We start from the raw sequence: 17,438 nt of genomic DNA on the forward strand, positions 1-17,438 counted from the left end.
GTTTGTGATTTAATCTGTAATGTAGCCCAAGACAACTCTTCTCCCAGTGTGTCCCAGAGACGCCAAAAGTTTGGACACCCCTGTTAAAATGTTCATTTGCAAGCCTTAATTCCGTAGGGCTTTCTAAAACAGCGCTTCTTTCCTCTTCCCGCCCCCAGCCCCCCACATTTTATAAGCTTCAGGTCCCAGAAAACCTTCAGCCACTCTGGGTTTGAGGTCTCAGAGCTCACCAGGGCAGGACTTGAGAACAGAGGTGTAAATTCGTCAGGAGAAAGGAGGGCCACAGAGAGAGAGTAAATTCTCATCTAACATGGCAGGAAGTCAATAGATAAATCAAGAAATCGCTATGTAAGCTTCTTTTTTTTTTTTAGCAACAAGGGGGTGACCACCAGAAGAACTAAATGAAGGAATTGATCTAAAGGGCTGTGTGTGGAAAGCAAGAGAGAGGGGCCTGTTGCTTTCATTATAACAACATTCAGAAAAATTTATTTTGTAAAAAGTGGTCATGCATTACTTTAATATAATTTTTAATTTGATCTTTAAAATTAAAGCAAAATTAAATTAAGTAAGAAATAAAGTGGAATACAAAACAGGAAAAAAGAGGAAACGCTACGGTGGCTGGGATAGGCTTGGGACAGTACAGGAGGCTTGGGGCGAAGGGGCGGGGTGCAGAACCAGGTCTCCTTACGGCCCGCCCCCATTGAGGGGGTGGGGCTTAGAGTTAAGTTTTCCGGTGACTCGCGGGGTCGAGATCGCCGTAGACCCGCCCCCCAGCGCTGAGTCGCGGGGGTGGGTCCTCGCGGGGGTGTTCCGAGGTCAGGCCCTCTGCCCTCCAGGTCCGTGGGTACAGGGCTTTGCGCGGGCCGAGACCCCTGGTCCTGGCCTGTCGATGTCCCTGTCCCCGGAAGTTTCCCAAAGCTCGCCAAGCGCCTCTGAGAAACCGCGGGACGCGCAGGTAAGAGCAGCCAGGGCCACCCAGGTCAGCCCGCCTTTGCCTTCGTGGGAGCCGGCCCAAATTGGGACGCCTGGGCAACAGGTGGCGGCAGGGTGCGGATCCTGGTAACGGGTCCCGGATCGGAAGGTCCCCAGAACGTTCTCCTCTACCGCTTTGCGCCGTTCATTCTTGCCTCGGTGTTGTCAAACTTAACCCCATTATTCCTGTGGTTCTGACCCGAGGTCGGCAGACTGAGTTTGCATCCCACCTTCAGCACATAGCAGATACAAATGAGTATTCCACATATTCTTATCGTGTGCCACCGAGTTGCCCGCCCGCCACTGGTCTAAGTGTTGGGTACACACAGCTGTGGGCAAATGGGTGTGGTGAGCGCCACCGTGGAGCTCACAGTCTGGTGGGCAAGACCCACTCAAACGTAAAAGTTAAAACTGGTAAGTGCTGTGAGCCTAGAAATCCAGGGTGCTGGGAGAGCACATAACAGGTGGACCCCACCTGTAAAGGACTCGAGTTCATTTCTTTATGCTGCGAAGGATTCCAGGGTGGAGAACAGCAGATTAAAGACCCTTTTGTTGAGAGACAATGTGGCCTGTTTGAGGACAGGAAGACCACCAGGGCTGTCCTGCAGAAAACTGGGGTGAAAGGAAGTTCCTTAACTTTCTCCTCTGTGAAATGGGACTGTCCCTACTCGCTGATGACTGAGAGGCGCAGTGTACATGACTTGGCAGCACTCCAGGTGCGTAAGTAAAGTCAAGGGGAGGATCTTTCTGGCTGGCGCAGGATGTTGATTCTGATAAGTAGTAGTGTGCTGCCTCTGAGCAAACGCACTTCCCTCTCTTTGAGTCCTGTTTCCTTGCCTGCATCTCTCAAACAGCCTGTTCTCTAAAATGGTAACTGGTTTTTGTTCTGGAAACATGTCACTGGCACTTACTTTACACTGGCTCTGAGGATTGAAAGAGTAATCAGACGTGGACCCTGCCCTCCTGGAGCTCATATTGGGTGGGCGGGCCACCTGAAGTAAACTGAGTTCCAGCCTGGTGGGCTTGGTGCTCTAAGACCCCAGAGGAGCTCGGCTGGCCCTCTGACCTTGCCTGGGAAAGCCCCTCCACTTCCAGCCAGATGCCCATTTCCCAGAAAGCCTCACCTGTTACTGCCAGCTACCTGAGCCCCATCAGAACATAAGGCTCACACTCCTCCACTGAACGTCAGTTACTTCCTTACTTTTATTAATAGTGTCACCCGTAAAACTGCCCCAAAATCACCTCACTGAGGACCCCTGAGATTTCGAAACCCCAGGAATTTAGGAGAGAGTTTGGGGCCTTAGGAGACACTTGTCGACTGTTTGGTGTATTTTATTCACTCGAACCATCCCCATTCCCTTCTTTGGCTCTGTTATGCTGTTGGTACGGACAGGATTTGCTCCGTGAAAGGTGGCTGGGAGGCTTGGGGCGGGGGGGCATGGCTGAGACACCAGTCTGGCGGCTGAGACACCAGTCTGGCGTCATTTGTAGGTGGTGGTGAAAAAAAAACAACCGATATTAATGGAAGGGTCCAGAAAGGAGAGGGAGAAAAGACAGTCTTTGTTTCCCTTTGCAGACCCCAGCAGTGCCAGGCTTGGAAAGAGGCAGAGGAACTCTAGGCTTGGCAGTCACAGATGTGGGTTCAAGTTTTTAATCATAACTTCTCAGCTATGTGAATGACCCTGGACAGGTCACTTATGGTCTGACTGTGCAAGCTGAACAGTGTTTGGCGTACAGTTTGCCCTGAAGAGCTATTAATTCCTGCCCTCTTCCCCTAAATGAACTAAAATAGGAGTAATAATAGTCTCTATTTAGAGGGTTACTATGGGGATTTAATGAGTTACTGTAAGTAAAATACACAGAGCAGTGCCCAGTGTGTAGGAAGTTAGTACTACTGTTGCTGCCATTGTTAGGAATAGCTTCTGTTTGTCCAGAAAAAGAAATGCCCTATTCTGGGCAAAAACTGGTGAAACAAGGGAGGAAGAGGGCAAGAGGTGGGGGTGAAGGATGTCTCTGAGGGACTGTGCAGGGTGATTAGGCAGGCAAGATGGGTTATCTGTGGCAGTGGCTTCACCAGAAAGCATCAGCCCAGTCGGGAGAAAAAGGGGTGTTCTGCGTGATAAAGGGCCTTCTGGGCAGCTATGCTGTCAGGAGGCCTCACGACTCAGCCCAAAGAAAACACAGCAAAAGTCATGGGGTAAAACTAGGGTTGAAAAAGATCTAACATTGTCTTATTCTGGTTGTGTCTCTGACCCACAGCTGGGTGTGGGTCTCCTTCGGGGAGCTACCCCTGACCTTCACCCTCATGTGGTAGTAGCCTGAGCCTTGTCTGGGAGCTTGGACTCCAGTTCTGTAAGTCCTACATGCAGCAGAGTACTGAGCTCATAATGAATGTTAAAAGAAAGGAGTATGAAGGTAGGGAAGGATGAGTAGTGTTTCTGAGCACCTGCTAGGGTAGGGGCCAAGCTTTTTCATTTATGTTGCAGCTTACCGGTGAACACCGCAGCTTTGGAGCCAGATAAAACTACCTGTGTGACCTTGTGTATGTTACGGAAGCTCTCTAAAGTTCAGTTTCGGCATCTGTAGAATGGCACTCACTGTACCTAACTCATAGGGCTGTTATAAGTATTAACTAGTGCTCATATCCAAATATAGAAAGTGCACAGCACAAGGCCTAGGAAGTGCTCAGTCAATGATAGCTACAGTTCTCATATTTATTAATCCTCCCAAAGATCTCCACTGGGATGGAAGGCCACAGATGCAGATGGGTGGTGTTGATCCTGAACCTGTCCCATGGGGAAGCAAAGGCTCCCTGCAGACACGAACCATTTCACACGAACCAGACAGGTTGTGTGAAATGAAGTCAACGTTCTGTGCATTTCACTCATTACTTAAGGCACTTGACTATGTGAGATCTTAAAAGGAAAAAAACCCACAAAATTATAATTTATGTGACTTTTAAGTTCAGGTATTTTATCATCTAGATAAATCTTCCATGTATCTATGTTAAACCACTTTAGGCTGTCGAAGCTCTTAAATAAAGTGGCTTGTCCTGCCCAGTGTCTGTCTTTGCTCGTTTATCTTAGGTCCCTGGTGAAGACAGACAGATCCCATTTTGCAGGGCAGGCCTTGGGATGACAGTCCCTGTGTTTTAACAGTGCAGTGCTGCATGGTGGTGTTCAACAAACCAAAGTGGACTCATGATTTCCTCATCCCTGTCTCACATGCACGTAGACCCACAACACCAATCCAAGGCCTAGGAGTGGAAAGGTGTTCTATTGCTACTGGGAATCTGGAGAAATCCGCTTCAGGGCACTTTAAGGTTCTCAGTGACAGGTTTTGGGGTGAAAGTGCCTTGGATGAGGTTGGTGGTGTCCTCTAGAAGTGAGAGCTGTCTGCTCTTTCCTGCACCCAGGAATGCCATTTCGGGGGCCGGTGCCCAGCCCAGTGAAAATCTCACTTGCATGTCTGCCTCCCTGCTGTCCCTGCCTCTGGCCAGAGCTAACCCCTAAAGCTGGATTCTGGAGCAGCTACCTTCCCGTAGTCCCAGTGGGCACCTTGCCAGGCATGCCCTTCTCCAGCTGCTCTGGACTTACCTCTGAGGGTAGTTCTGGTGCGGTGAGCCCTGAAACCCTCTCCTCAATGACAAGGGCCCACCTGAGAGCCTATTTGTTCTCTTCTTTGATCCCCCTGGGTACCCCAGGGTGAGGTTCCAGCGCAGATTTTATCACGTTGTAGCTAGTGACCTGCCATTTGGGAGAGGGCAAAGCAGACTGCTGTTGTCCAGAGGGCAGGAACACCTGTCTGCAAGCAGAGCCAGGTCAGCCTCCTCCGGAGGGAAGCCACGCCCACCTCAATGCTGTTCAGCTCTATTGAGAACAAGGAGGAAACAACACTGAAAAGCTGGTTTTAAATAAGATATGATCTCAACAGCCCCAAGAAACATTCTCTTTTCATGACTGAATATGATTAGTTATTTTTATCTGTTTGGCCAGAGCTGTTGACAACCTACACCTTTGATCCCCACCAGTCTCAGGTGTAGAACTCAGATGGGAGTGGAGCTACCATGTTCCCCGAAGCAAAGGAAGGGAAATGGCATCTGTGCAGAAATCCACAAGGCTTGTGGACTCGAGGAAGAAATGTGTCCATCTGTCAACCTGGAAGTTTTTAGAGCTCCTAAGATGGTTTTAAGTTAGAGCTGGTTTTCCTTCCTGTCTTCCCCCCTCTCCCTTGCTCTCTTACAAAATGAACTGTCAAGGCAGGACAGAGCCCAGGTAGGAGTGTTGGAAGTGACTTGCAGAAGCAGAGTTAACATATTAAAGGCAGATGTGTGGGGATTTGATGCCTTGATTGCAGTCCTTCCCACCTAGTCCAGTGTTCAGAAGAGAGGACTGTGGAGCAAGACCATCCAACCTGTTCAGCCTAATTGCATACTAACCGCAGCCATCAGCTCTGCTGTCAGCCAGTTTTCCCCGCTGAAAAGGACTTGAAATTGGGAGCGGGGGGCAGGGGGGGAAGAATGGTGAAAACGAGTGATACAAACGAACCCCACTGGAGAGAATGAATGTCAGTGTCAGTAAGGGAATCACACCAAGCCAGGTAAAGAGCAGACTTTAAAAGGCTAGATGTTTCTCTACGAGCAGGTGATCATTAGGACAGAATGCATGAACTAGTGTATAGGAATCTAACCTGAAATTACTGACTTCCAAATGTTCATTTATAGCCTTGGCTGGTGTGGCTCAATGGATTGAACGCCAGACTGCAAACCAAGGGGTCGTCAGTTGGGTTCCCAGTCAGGGCACGTGCCTAGGTTGCGGGCCAGGTCCCCAGTCAGGGAGCACTGGGGAGGCAGCCACACATGGATGGTCTCTCCCTCTCTTTCTCCCTCCCTTCCCCTCTTTAAAAATAAATAAATATAATCTTAAAAAATAATAAAATAAAGATCAGATATAGGTGTTAACAGCATGAACCCTATACTGAGTATCAAAGAATGCTTTGCATTTTAATGCTTGTGTCAGGCCTTCTTTTATGTCACTTTTATGATGCATCTCGTTATTATTGCTTTTTGTGTTTTTGTGCAAAAAAGACGCCAGTGGTTGTTGACCACTTTATGTTTTACAAATAATCAAATGACTGCAGAGAGAAGGAGGAGGGCTGCCAGGTTCAGGTGTCACTGACATACCACTGTTCTTTGGCCTCTGAGATTCTGTCTTAAGAAAATAATTTGAAAAATGAGAAGAACTACTGTGTAAAGAGGGATTGTTTTTTGTAATAGTGGAAACTTAGAAGTGACCCGAATATACGGTGTAGGAAGATAGTCAAATTATAGACCACCAGGTTGGTGGAATATTATATAGGATTTAAAAATATGCAATTATTAGTGATGTGGGAAGTTTTTACATGCTCGGTGAACAGAATGCCATTACACTAAGATGTGTTCATAATAAGTCATCGAGGGAAGCCTCAAAGGTGATAAGAATTGCATTTCAACAGTGGAATTATGAGTAACTTTTTTACATATTTCACACTTTCTATATTATTTCATTACTCCTGTGACTTCAAGAACATCTTTAAGGGAGCCAAGTTAAATAATGATACTTCTGCTGTCTGCCCTTTTAAGAGCACAACATTTGTGGCCTTACTCTAATTAAATCTTTCCATCAACAGTTTCTGAAGCCGGGCTTGGCTGCCTGCCTCGCGCCTCTGGTAGAGGAACACGTGCACTCTGTCTGCTGGTGAACGGCCTGCAGATGTGCTCACTGTGGCCCTGGGGACTCAGAGTCTCGGGGTTTTTAAGGTGAAGGCTATTGTCCTTTCCTGCCCTGTAGCCTCATATTCCTCGCCAGCTTCTCTCATCCATGGTTCTCATCTGGTTCCCAGGGGTGGAATTGGGGGTGGGTTGGGTCTGCAACCTTTGGGAGCCTCACTGGTGAAGTTTCAGCAACCCCTGCCCCCGCTCCAACATGTACACCATACGTTAGCCCTTGCCTGGGGCAGCCCACATCACTCTGGCTTCTTGTCCAGCTCAGGTCTCTGTACTCAGTGCCTTGGGGACTGCTTTGTATGTTCTTAAGGCCAACTCTCCTTGTGTCAGCCCTGTGCCTGTGCATCCTCTGCTGCCTAGTGCGTGGCTGGCAGCATGTCCTAGAACTTCAATTCTCAAACTCATTCATTTGGCCAAACATTAGAAAGTCATGACATGCGTCTTTATTTGAGACAAGGATTTGGGTCTGTGTGATTTATTTGGGAGAAGATCCCAGGAAGTTCTAGCAAGAATCATAAGCCAGAGGAGTGCACCATCAAGCAGGTCACCAGTTTGGACCACTGGAATTACACCTGCCTGGAGTCTCCAGCAGCCAGTGCGGAACACCCATCCAGGGGGCTAGCTGTCTGGTGTGGCTGGGTGTGCTCATGTCATTGATGTCCCCCTTATTGGTTGTGCACCACTCCGGGGGGGAATGAATTCTCCAGGACTTGTGGCAGCTTCTAGTCACCAGGGGAAGCACCAGGGCAAAGGGATACAGATGCTGGCATGTGGAAGTCAAGCTGGCTACTCTGCAGTGGCGAGGCCTGAGTGCTCGGGGCTCAGCACTGACAGTGTCTGCCCACACATCCTTCCCTGAACAACACGAACGTCATCAGCGCACTGACCTGAAAGTGACCATCTTTCAGTGCCGAGTCAGAGATCCGTCTGTACTAAGTTGAAGGCTGTATTAAGTACTAACCAGCCCCAAAAGCTTATGAAAAATCATGGGAAACTTAAATAAGAAAAATATTACCCTATTTTCCCCTGCGAATTGGGATAGACTGCCGGTATTGGATTGAAGTGGCAGAATGCTAGTGTTCTGCAGCTGTGTGGTCCGAGACCCAGTACTTAAAAAGGGGCCTGTGTGTAGTAGGATTTCTCTCTATTGTGGCAATGTTTCCCCCTTTGTTGTAGCTTGATTTTTTTCTGCTATTTTTGAGGTACGTTAAGAGGGTCTTTTTTTTTTTTTTTTTTTTTTTTTTTTTTTTTTTTTTTTTTTTTTTTTTTATTTTTTTNTAAATAAGAAAAATATTACCCTATTTTCCCCTGCGAATTGGGATAGACTGCCGGTATTGGATTGAAGTGGCAGAATGCTAGTGTTCTGCAGCTGTGTGGTCCAAGACCCAGTACTTAAAAAGGGGCCTGTGTATAGTAGGATTTCTCTCTATTGTGGCAATGTTTCCCCCTTTGTTGTAGCTTGATTTTTTTCTGCTATTTTTGAAGTACGTTAAGAGGGTCTTAACAGAAATGTTCATTGGGAGAAAACATTGAACTTCATTTGCACCCAGTGCCGTGTTTCAGTATTAATACTGGGTCCACCGTACTGACACAAATACCAGAAGATGGGAGGGAATTTCTGCAGTGATGGCTTTAGACACTTTGATAAATGCTTTGTAGTCATTGCCTTTATATCGTCACACTCCATCTCCAATTAAAGATTTAGTGAGCTCTTCATCAAAATATCTATTCACAGTTGAGGCATACAAGATGGTTGTGCTGACATTTCAGCTTAATTCACTCAATAGTGTTGTGGGTCCCAATCCATTTTATATGCTTGTTTTTTCCTCTGCAGAGGAGGAATAATGACAGGAGTTTGAGGGCATAAAGCAGAGTCTAGAAACATTCCCCATGTAGTTATTATTATTAAAGCTATTAGAATATTTGTCATTATAAGTGAAGGACTTACTCCAAGAATGATATAAAATTGTTCATGTAGCATGCTCAACAGGGTTTATTGACTAAAGTTTATGTGCTTTGAGTTACAGCATTTTAGAATTTGTGTAGAAAGGATTCATGTTCCTGATGTTTTAGAGAAACGAGGCCATGTTGCTTTAAGCTCTGGTTCAACGTGCATTCATTCCATGAAGAATGAGATGGGGAACCCATGGGGTTCAGGCCCTGTTCCCGGTGCCTGCGTACCTGGCAGGCATCACTCACTGCGGCCGAGCTGCATCCTCCTCTACTGAGTGCTCAGCCACCACAGTTCGTCAGTAGTGGCTCACCTGAAGCCTGTGGACCCCCTGAGCTTATACACACCTTCTCACCTGTCCTTGTCACTGCTGTGAGTGGTCAACAAAAGAATTATTTCTAGTCGCTCTACCCCCCAAAAAAAGGGACAAATTCAAAAGGCAGTTGGTTTGATCACCCTTATGCCTTTTGTCACCTCTCTGTCATGCAGATGGGGGTTATTCAATGTGTCAATATTCAGTTTGTCTCCCTTCCTTTTCTCCTTCTATCATGTGTTTTTCATTTTTTCCTTTCTTCCCTTTTTCCTCCAGTGTTGTTGAGAAGATCAAGCAAGGAGTCCAACATTGTTTGCTCTTGGTCTTATAACGTTTGGTTCGAGTATTTTGCATTAACGGGAATACATTGAGAGTTTTTCCCCACCCCTTCAGGAATGCTGCTCTGCTGTAGGTCACTAGTGACCTCCCGTTACCAAATCTTTTGGTCTTTTTCTGTCCATTTCTTCTGTGCAACATATGATATATCTGACTATGCCCACCTCTTAGATTTTCCTTCTGCTTTCTTCCGCTTTCTTCTTTGATTTCTCCATCTATGGCCTTTCCTCTGCTGCCATTTTCAGTGGTGCGTCCCCAGGGTTCTTTCCTTGACTCCTCTGGTTTGTACACTCCACCTGGATGATTTTATCCCTGCTGCTAGTTTTTAGCTCTCACCTTTCATAGACACCTCCTGCATCCTTGTCTCCATCACACACTCTCTCAAGCCCAGACCTGTGTATCCAGCAGCTGAATAGTGCCTCTTGTGGGTCACATATAGGTACCCAAATGTGGTGGACCTTGGCCAGCAGAGTCCGCCTGCTGTGGCTTACCCCGAGAATGAATGCACAGGCGACAACAGTCCTGTGGAGAAAAAGGGAACAGGCACGACTACTCTCTCAAGGGGAGAGTGCCTATGGATGCCTCGGCCACTCCCTCAAGAGGGGAGCGCCTCAACCCTTGCCTAGACAGGCTTTTATTGTTTTCCTGGGGTCTTACATCATAGAAAGATTTATTATCTATTACATAGAATATTATTGTCTACATTTTAGGTACAACCAAGGAAATGAAAATAACATGCAGAGGGGAATGGTGATGAGCTCATTAGCTCTGTGCTTGGGAGAACTCATCCAGACTTTGGATATTACCTTGAAGATAGACAATACACATTTTTTGTTTTAGACCAGGGTGATGGAGTTTTAGCAAGAGCAAGCCATAACAATCTGTATGCATTTTCTAGGCCTGATTCCCATGGGAAAACTCAGTTTGAAGGTCTGGCTCCTGCCCACCACTTTGCTTCTGTAGGTTTTCCATACAGAGCTGAGTCACATTTGCCAGGCCAAAACAAACCAGTCCCCTACACCCAAAGTCATCATGTTTCATTGTTCTAGACTACTTCTTTTTTCACCAGGATAACTAAATGCTTGTCCCTCCAAGGTTGCTTCTGCAACTTTATTGGGATCATAGGTAAACTGTTCTAAGCTTATCAGAAAGCTTCCATCTTGGAAAACGAAATGTAAGACAAGAGCACAAACCAAGAACTACTTCTCAACACTTAGGGACTTAAAAGAAAACAATTATTTAATTATTCTCTCTCACACTTCTAGGATTTGACTAGGCTTGACAAGGCAGGGCTCACTGTGCATCTCCCATTCAGTGGCATTTAGATGTTGGCCCCGACTTTGCAGTCTTTAGCTATCACAAATACTGCTGCAGTGAATGGCATTTCTGTTCCATCCTCCATGCAGGAAAATAGACTGGAAGGCTTTCTCAAGAGCTCCAGCCAGTTATGTGTATCCTCTTCCCTTAGGGCCCCACATCTTGTTCCACCGTGCACTTACCGTGCCTCCTGTCACCGGACTGTGGCCTCCCAGAGGTCATGGGCTGTGGTCATGGCAGCTCATGTTTACACAGCCTGGCACGTGGAGCTCTGTGTCCACACTGTACAGAGGGAGCCTGGATGGGGGATAGGAGAAGGAAGAGCAGGGGGAGGTGCCAAAGTACCTGTTTTGGAGTGGCCTGATTTCCACTTCCTTTAATTTCATCTGTAATCACATCTCTTAGGGCAGTTACTTCAGCCCTATGTGGCTCCTTCCTCACCTGTCACTGAAACTGAAATTGGTCCCACCCTGCTCTGTCTGGCTTCATGGGTCCAGGTCCAAAGCCCAGTTGTGTTGTTGTTTGCAGTCCTGCTGGTCAGCTCAGGATCACCCCTCTGATAGCTTGTCCTCTCCAAAAGTAGAACCACAAGTAGCACTTGTGGACTTCTGACCCCCAAAGCTGTAAGATAATAAAATGTCTGGTTTTTTTTAAGCTACTAAGTTTAGGACCATTTATTACAGCAGCAACAGGCAACTGATACATCTATAAAGGAGGATAATCAGCCCTTTCTGAAAAGATTGGAGTGTGGAATCAGGGAGACGATGACTGAAAATTACCTAGCAAAGCTCTTGGAACATAATAGATGCATAATAAACAGTAATGTTGATGGTGAATAAACAGTGATGATGGTGAGGGGCAGTGGTGATTATTAACACAGAGCAGGGGAGAGTAGCTGATAGCAGGTGTCTAGGGAGTCTGGGGTGAGATTCAGGGCTGGTAAGAAGCCAGTAGGAAACACCAGATTGCCAAGGAGGATGGCCAAAGGGAACCATTCTGTCTAATCGTCCACAGAATGGACTGTCCACTCCCATTCTTTAGCACTTATCTGGCAACACCATCCTTCATTGAGGAAGCAGGAGTTAGGAAAAGACTGCCTGAGAGATCGCCAGATGCGGGCTTCTCTCTTCCTGGCCTTCACTCACCCTAATGTCTTTGGCTTCCCTTATAGTTTTAAAGTTCATTACTACCGCCCTAACTGTCAGCAGCTAGACTTCAGTGAACCTGTTATGGCCCAGGCAGTATGCTGGGACAGAGCCAGTGTCACTCATTCAGACTTCATGACCACCTCTGAGGTGGGCCTTATTTCCCATATTGCAGAGGAGCAGACAGACTCCCAGGGGTTAGGCAACTGCTCACGGTCAAACAGTTTGTTGGGGGCAGAACTGGGACTACAAGCCAGGTTTGTCTGCCTCCAGATCCAGCCTTCTGGACAGAACCCGTCGCCGAGTAGGAGAAGAGACATGACCCAGCACAGGCTGCCTGGAAGGGGCACGGGCTATGTTTGCTTTCCATGGGCCTGTGGGAGCAAGGCTCCCCCAGTCTGCAGAGGAAACGCCCCCTCCCACCCTCCTGCACCTCTGGGAATGATGGAGCCCCAGGTGGGACAGGGATGGGGCACATTTGCTTCCTGGGGTCCCTCTAGGGGCATCTGCACCTGCTTTCTCCCTTGGGGTGACTGCAGCTACATTAATATTTTATTTACTGAAAAGACATAAATAACACTGACATTTGGACTGGTATTAGGTGATATTGAGGAATTTTTGTTAACTATTGTTAATTTTGTCAGGTGTGGTCATGGTATTGTGGATAAGTAAGAAAGTGCCCTTATTTTAGAACATGTCCTGTATTTTTGAAGTATTTAGTGGGAAAATGTCATGCTGTTTATAATGTACTTTAATATACTTCCAGGTAAAAACAGGTGAAGTAACATGGAAAGTTGTTAATGATTGCTTAGCGACCTTTGTGTAGCAGTTCATTATAGTATTTTCTCCAATATTTTCCGTATTTTATAATTTTTTATTATTAAAAAATTGCCTTTTTTTTGAAGTTATCACTGAGCCCTTAGAATGAACTCAGTCTTTGGCTGAATTAGCCACAGCTGTATGCTCCAGAGACCCCCAGAGAGATGACACAGGGGCTGAGTGTGGGGGCAGTGGGGGAGGAGGTAATGGGGCCAGGTGGGACAGTCCCGGGCAGGGGGTGGGGGGCAGGAAGTCGTGTCTTCAGACCTGATTCTCGCTTGCCCAGGTGTACAGGTGCTTTTGTTGAGCTGCTGATTGTCAGTCCTGAGCGAAGTAACTGAGCGAGAGCTGACTGGGTCTTTTTTGATCCCCGATCACTGAGAGATTTGCTGCAGTGTGTGACTGTCTGTCCTCAGGTGAGCTGGCTTCGTGGTGGCATTATGCCTTTGCTGTGCTGTGATGTGAGAAAAGGACCGTGGTGTTTTGTCACATGTCATGTCATGGTACATACGACTTAATAGGAATTCCACTGTCACTGCAGCTTCCCTAGCAGGTTTTCTTTGCCAGATTCTGTCATCTTTTGGGTTTTACAGGAAACTTTAATTTTCAGACTTAGCATAGGAATAAATAAACGATTCCTCAATCTCCCATTAGCCTCACCTTTCTTTGCATTTTTCCTCATTAAAATAGCCCCCAAGTGTTTGTTCTTAGCTTATCTTCTCAGTGTTTTCAAGGACTTGCCCATCTGTAGACTGTGCTGAGCATCTTTTAAAGCAGACATCACTGCTAACCAGGCAGCCAGACTTGGCCAAGCTCTGGGTTAGCTGTCTAAATACAATGTTATTCTTCAATTATAATTCTCTTTCTTTCCTGTGAGCCTTTGGACATATGAATGCATGATAGGTGACCTCTGAGTGGTAATTTCATGAATTCTTGGTGAAATGAATTGTGTCAGATCAATATATCCGTAGACTCATCACATTTTTTGAGCTGCAAGGGACTTGAAGATGAATCTGGTACAGCTCTGTTAGCGGAGGAAACATTCATTTTAACTGCATAGTCAATTCTCAATTAACAAGGGTAATGGAGTGGAAGGAGGTCAGTGATCATCAAAAATCGTGGCAAAAATAAAATTATAGTGAACACTGGATTTTCTGGGGGCTGATTAACTAGTTTGTGGATTAATTGAGGTTAAGACACAGTGGACCCAAGGATGGCATTGCCTCCTTAATTGGTCAGCAGTGGCTCACCACCAGGCCTCCACCCACCCTCTCTGCCCCAGGGAGGAGAAGAGCTTCTTGTGGGTTAGGCCTCGCAGGACTAGCTGACCTTGGCTGGATTGATACCATGGTGATGCAGACATCAGTCTTGGGAGCTGGATGAAGGCTGCTTATAGGGCTTGTCACACGCATCCTTTGAGCCATGGTTCTTAAACTTGAGCTGCTGTAGACCTACCTAGAGATTTTGTGAAGCTCCAGGTTGCTGGGCCCCAGCCCCAATCTCTGGCTCAGTAGGTCTGGAGTGGGGCCTAAGAACCTGCGTGTCTAACGAGTGCCCAGGTGATGTTACTGTGTCCAGTCCAGGGGCCACGCTTAGAGAAGCATGGCTTTCCAGGCCATTTTTTCATCCTAGCTGCACATTGGAATCACCCTCGGAGCTTTTTCAACCTGTTGCTGCCTAGATAACACCTCAGCCCAATTAGATGAGAGGCCCCGGGGGGGGGGGGGTTGGAGATCTCGGGTGAATTTAATGTGGATCTACATAATGTTTCCCACCCCCGAGTCATCTGCATAAAAGTCTCATGAATTCTTCCGTATCTTAACCTCTCTCTATTTCTTTAAATACATTTTTTCATAGAAATAAATTTATTAAAAAGCAAACTGTCTCCTTCATAGAGGAAAACTAGTTTCACAGACCAGGTGTGGGACGTACCTATGAAACAAACATTAAAGTTCTTGCCTAGAATCATCTTGCATCTCATCACACTTGGGGAGTCTCTACTCCAGAGCGGAGCTCTTTTCTTTATCCCCCACAAAGGCGATGGAATATACTGCTTCTGTTCTTCATCCTCTCTGTGGACCAGGCAGGGCCATACTAACTCTGAGCATGCCTGCTCTGCTCCCCACAAGAGAAACAGCTTGGAATACAAGTGAGAGCGACTTCGTTACAGATGGCCTCAATTAGGTGATAATCTTCACTTAAAAAAAAAGAATTCATCAATAGAATAGATAAGCTGTAGTGCTGCCGAAGAATGGAATGCTACTCAGTGATGAAAAGGAACATCCTCCTGATGCACACACCACCCGGAGGAATCTCATCAGACATGATGCTGAGTGCAAGCCAGACACAGAGAAGTCTGTACACTGTATGATTCCTTTTCTACTTTGGATTCTAAAATAAGCAAAACTAGTCTATGGTGGAAAAATTTAGAGCACTGGTTCCTGAAGGGAAGGAGGATAGGGAGATGGAGTGGGAAGGGACATGAAGGAACTTTCTGGGGTGATGGGATGTTCTGTATCTTATAAGGGTTGGAGTCCCATGGGTACACGCATTGGTCAAAACTCCTTGACTGTTGTCCTCAAGATTTGTGTATTTAATTGTATGTTCAAAACAGGGGGGAAAGAATGCTAAAGAAATGTTGAACTCCAGTTAGTGATATGCATGCTGAAGCCTTCAGGGAGAAGTGCACCACTGTCTGCAACTTGCTTTGAAAGACATTACAAAGTAGGCTGGATTGATGAGTGAATAGAAGAATAGGTGTGTGACAAAACAAACATGATAAAGTATTAATGGTAGACTCTAGGTGGAGGATATCCGGGTGCTCCTTTTAAGATTCCAGTTTGCCCCAGATTTGAGAATCTTTTATAATAAACACAGGGTGAAAGAGGCATATACGTTCAAACAACAAACAAGTGTTTCACCTGCGTGCCCGAGTTCTCAAGCATTTGCCGCTGCAGTGGGCCTTGTCAGGGCTGGCTCCTGCACAAGACAGAGGGGCTGGAGGATCACAGGGGGGAGCAGGGGAGGAAGAGTGGGGTTCCTAACGGAGGCTGCTGTGCCAGGAGAGAGGGGAAAGCCAGGGGCATTCCTTCCTTCATCTGCACTGTGCCCTGCAGGTTCTCTGGTGGGGTCTCACTCCCATGGCAGTGAGCCATGGGTGGAGCTGTGAAGAGGCTGTGTTAGATGTGACCTGCAAATACCAGCTGGACCCTGCCACAGAAAAGCTGATGTGCGTGGATAAGGAATAGAGAGGGCTTCCCAGGCTCTCCCAACCAGCAGAACTCCAGAACATGCCACCCCGATGTCTCACCGAGCTGAGGGAGAGTGGGGGTGCTAGGGCATGAGTTTACCATCCTGGGGACAAGGCAGGTACAATGGGCAGGACCCTGGTAATGGGCTCTCTAGGGTGCCCCACAGCACTGACCAGGGACCGGAGGCGCCTCTGTGGACTGCATGGCCCTCCCCACCCTCAGCACAGTCCCCCACTTCACACCTATGGCGTACCTCCACAGCGTAATGCCACATCGTACCCCCACAACACATCCTCACCACACCCCCCAACACACATCCCACCGCACAACCCCACAACAGCCTCCCTGTCACGCCCCTAAGTCATGCTCTCACAGTACACCCCCCATAATGTACTCTCATGGTCCATCCCTGCAGTGTATACACCTCCACAGCACATCCCCCATGAAACATCCCCTCCCAAAGCATGGTTTCTACTCCACAGTAGAAACCATCTATTCACTCATTCACTCATCAAGTAGCCTAGCCCTTCCGTCACCTACGCTTGACCCCTCACATCCGTAGCACAAACCTCCCCATGAGACACCCAGTAGGCCCTTTCTCCATCAATCTCCATGACAGTCTCCCACCACAGAAGCGCTCTCAACACACCCCCACCTACAGCACATGCTCCTTCCTGTCTGACACCCCTACAACACACACCCCCAACCCAGCCCCAGCGCACTCCCCATTGGGCCCAGACACCCTGCTGAACCAGCAAGGAGGGGTAGGCCCCCTTGCCGATGCCATTGAGGGAAGAGGGCCCGCACTGTAACCTGCTTTCACCTTTTTCTTAGGCAAGGAAGGAGAACAATGTACTCTGGGGGAGAGAATTTACGATCAATGTCTAAAGGATGGTTAATATGCTGATTACATCTGTGTTTCCTGCAGAAGTGAATGAGCCATCTGGAATACCAAAGAGCCTGGGGCTTGGGTGGAGGGGTGCCGTGGATCCCTCTTGGCTTCTGTGTCTTCCAGGCAGTGGGGTGGGGGTGGGGGTGTCTTGGCCTGTATGATCAGACAGGAGCTTGCTCTTGCCCTGTATTTCCTTGTACTGTGTCCCTGGAGGGAGGGGCCCTGAGCTTCAGAGCCCTGGGCTCCAGTGTTCTCATCAGAAACAGGATGCTAATACCTCTCTGCACAGTATTTGCAAAGAATCAGAGACAACACAAAACACATTATAGTAACAGGCACAGGATAGGCACTGCCAAGATGTGAGTTAGTAGACCTACAAAGCACTTAGTCCATAGTACACTAAATTACTCTTAGCTGTTGTCACTGTTACTGTTTATTGATTTGTTAGGACTGTGATTTATTATTATCATCTATGAGGGTTTAAAGTGTGGAGAGCAGTGTTTAGAACTTCCACAGCTACAGTGATAATTGTTTTGTTTTGACCACAAATGGCATTTCAAACATTTAAGTAGCTGCTTGTGGGTTTTGTTGTATGTCTGACCACCCCCTACCCCCAACTGGAGTGGCTGCCTTGAGAGTAGGGACTGTCTGCCATACCCTCGTTCCCAGGACTGAGCG

The 17,438-nt window shown here is 47.3% G+C and overlaps 1 protein-coding gene across 4 annotated transcripts in view; it reads left to right on the forward strand.

The window, feature by feature from the left end:
• Nucleotides 1-735: 735 nt before the first annotated feature.
• The window catches only part of NMNAT3 (nicotinamide nucleotide adenylyltransferase 3), a 97,401-nt gene continuing 80,698 nt past the window's right edge, over nucleotides 736-17,438 (forward strand). For all 4 annotated transcript variants that reach the window (XM_037061180.1, XM_037061176.1, XM_037061177.1 and 1 more), the window contains exon 1: nucleotides 736-955. The gene's annotated coding sequence lies outside the window, so the exon portion shown is untranslated. The remainder of the gene's footprint in view (nucleotides 956-17,438) is intronic.

The sequence above is a fragment of the Sturnira hondurensis genome, unplaced genomic scaffold (genome assembly GCF_014824575.4).
Source record: "Sturnira hondurensis isolate 20B ecotype Veracruz unplaced genomic scaffold, ASM1482457v3 Scaffold0013299, whole genome shotgun sequence".
Classification (NCBI taxonomy): Eukaryota; Metazoa; Chordata; class Mammalia; order Chiroptera; family Phyllostomidae; genus Sturnira; species Sturnira hondurensis.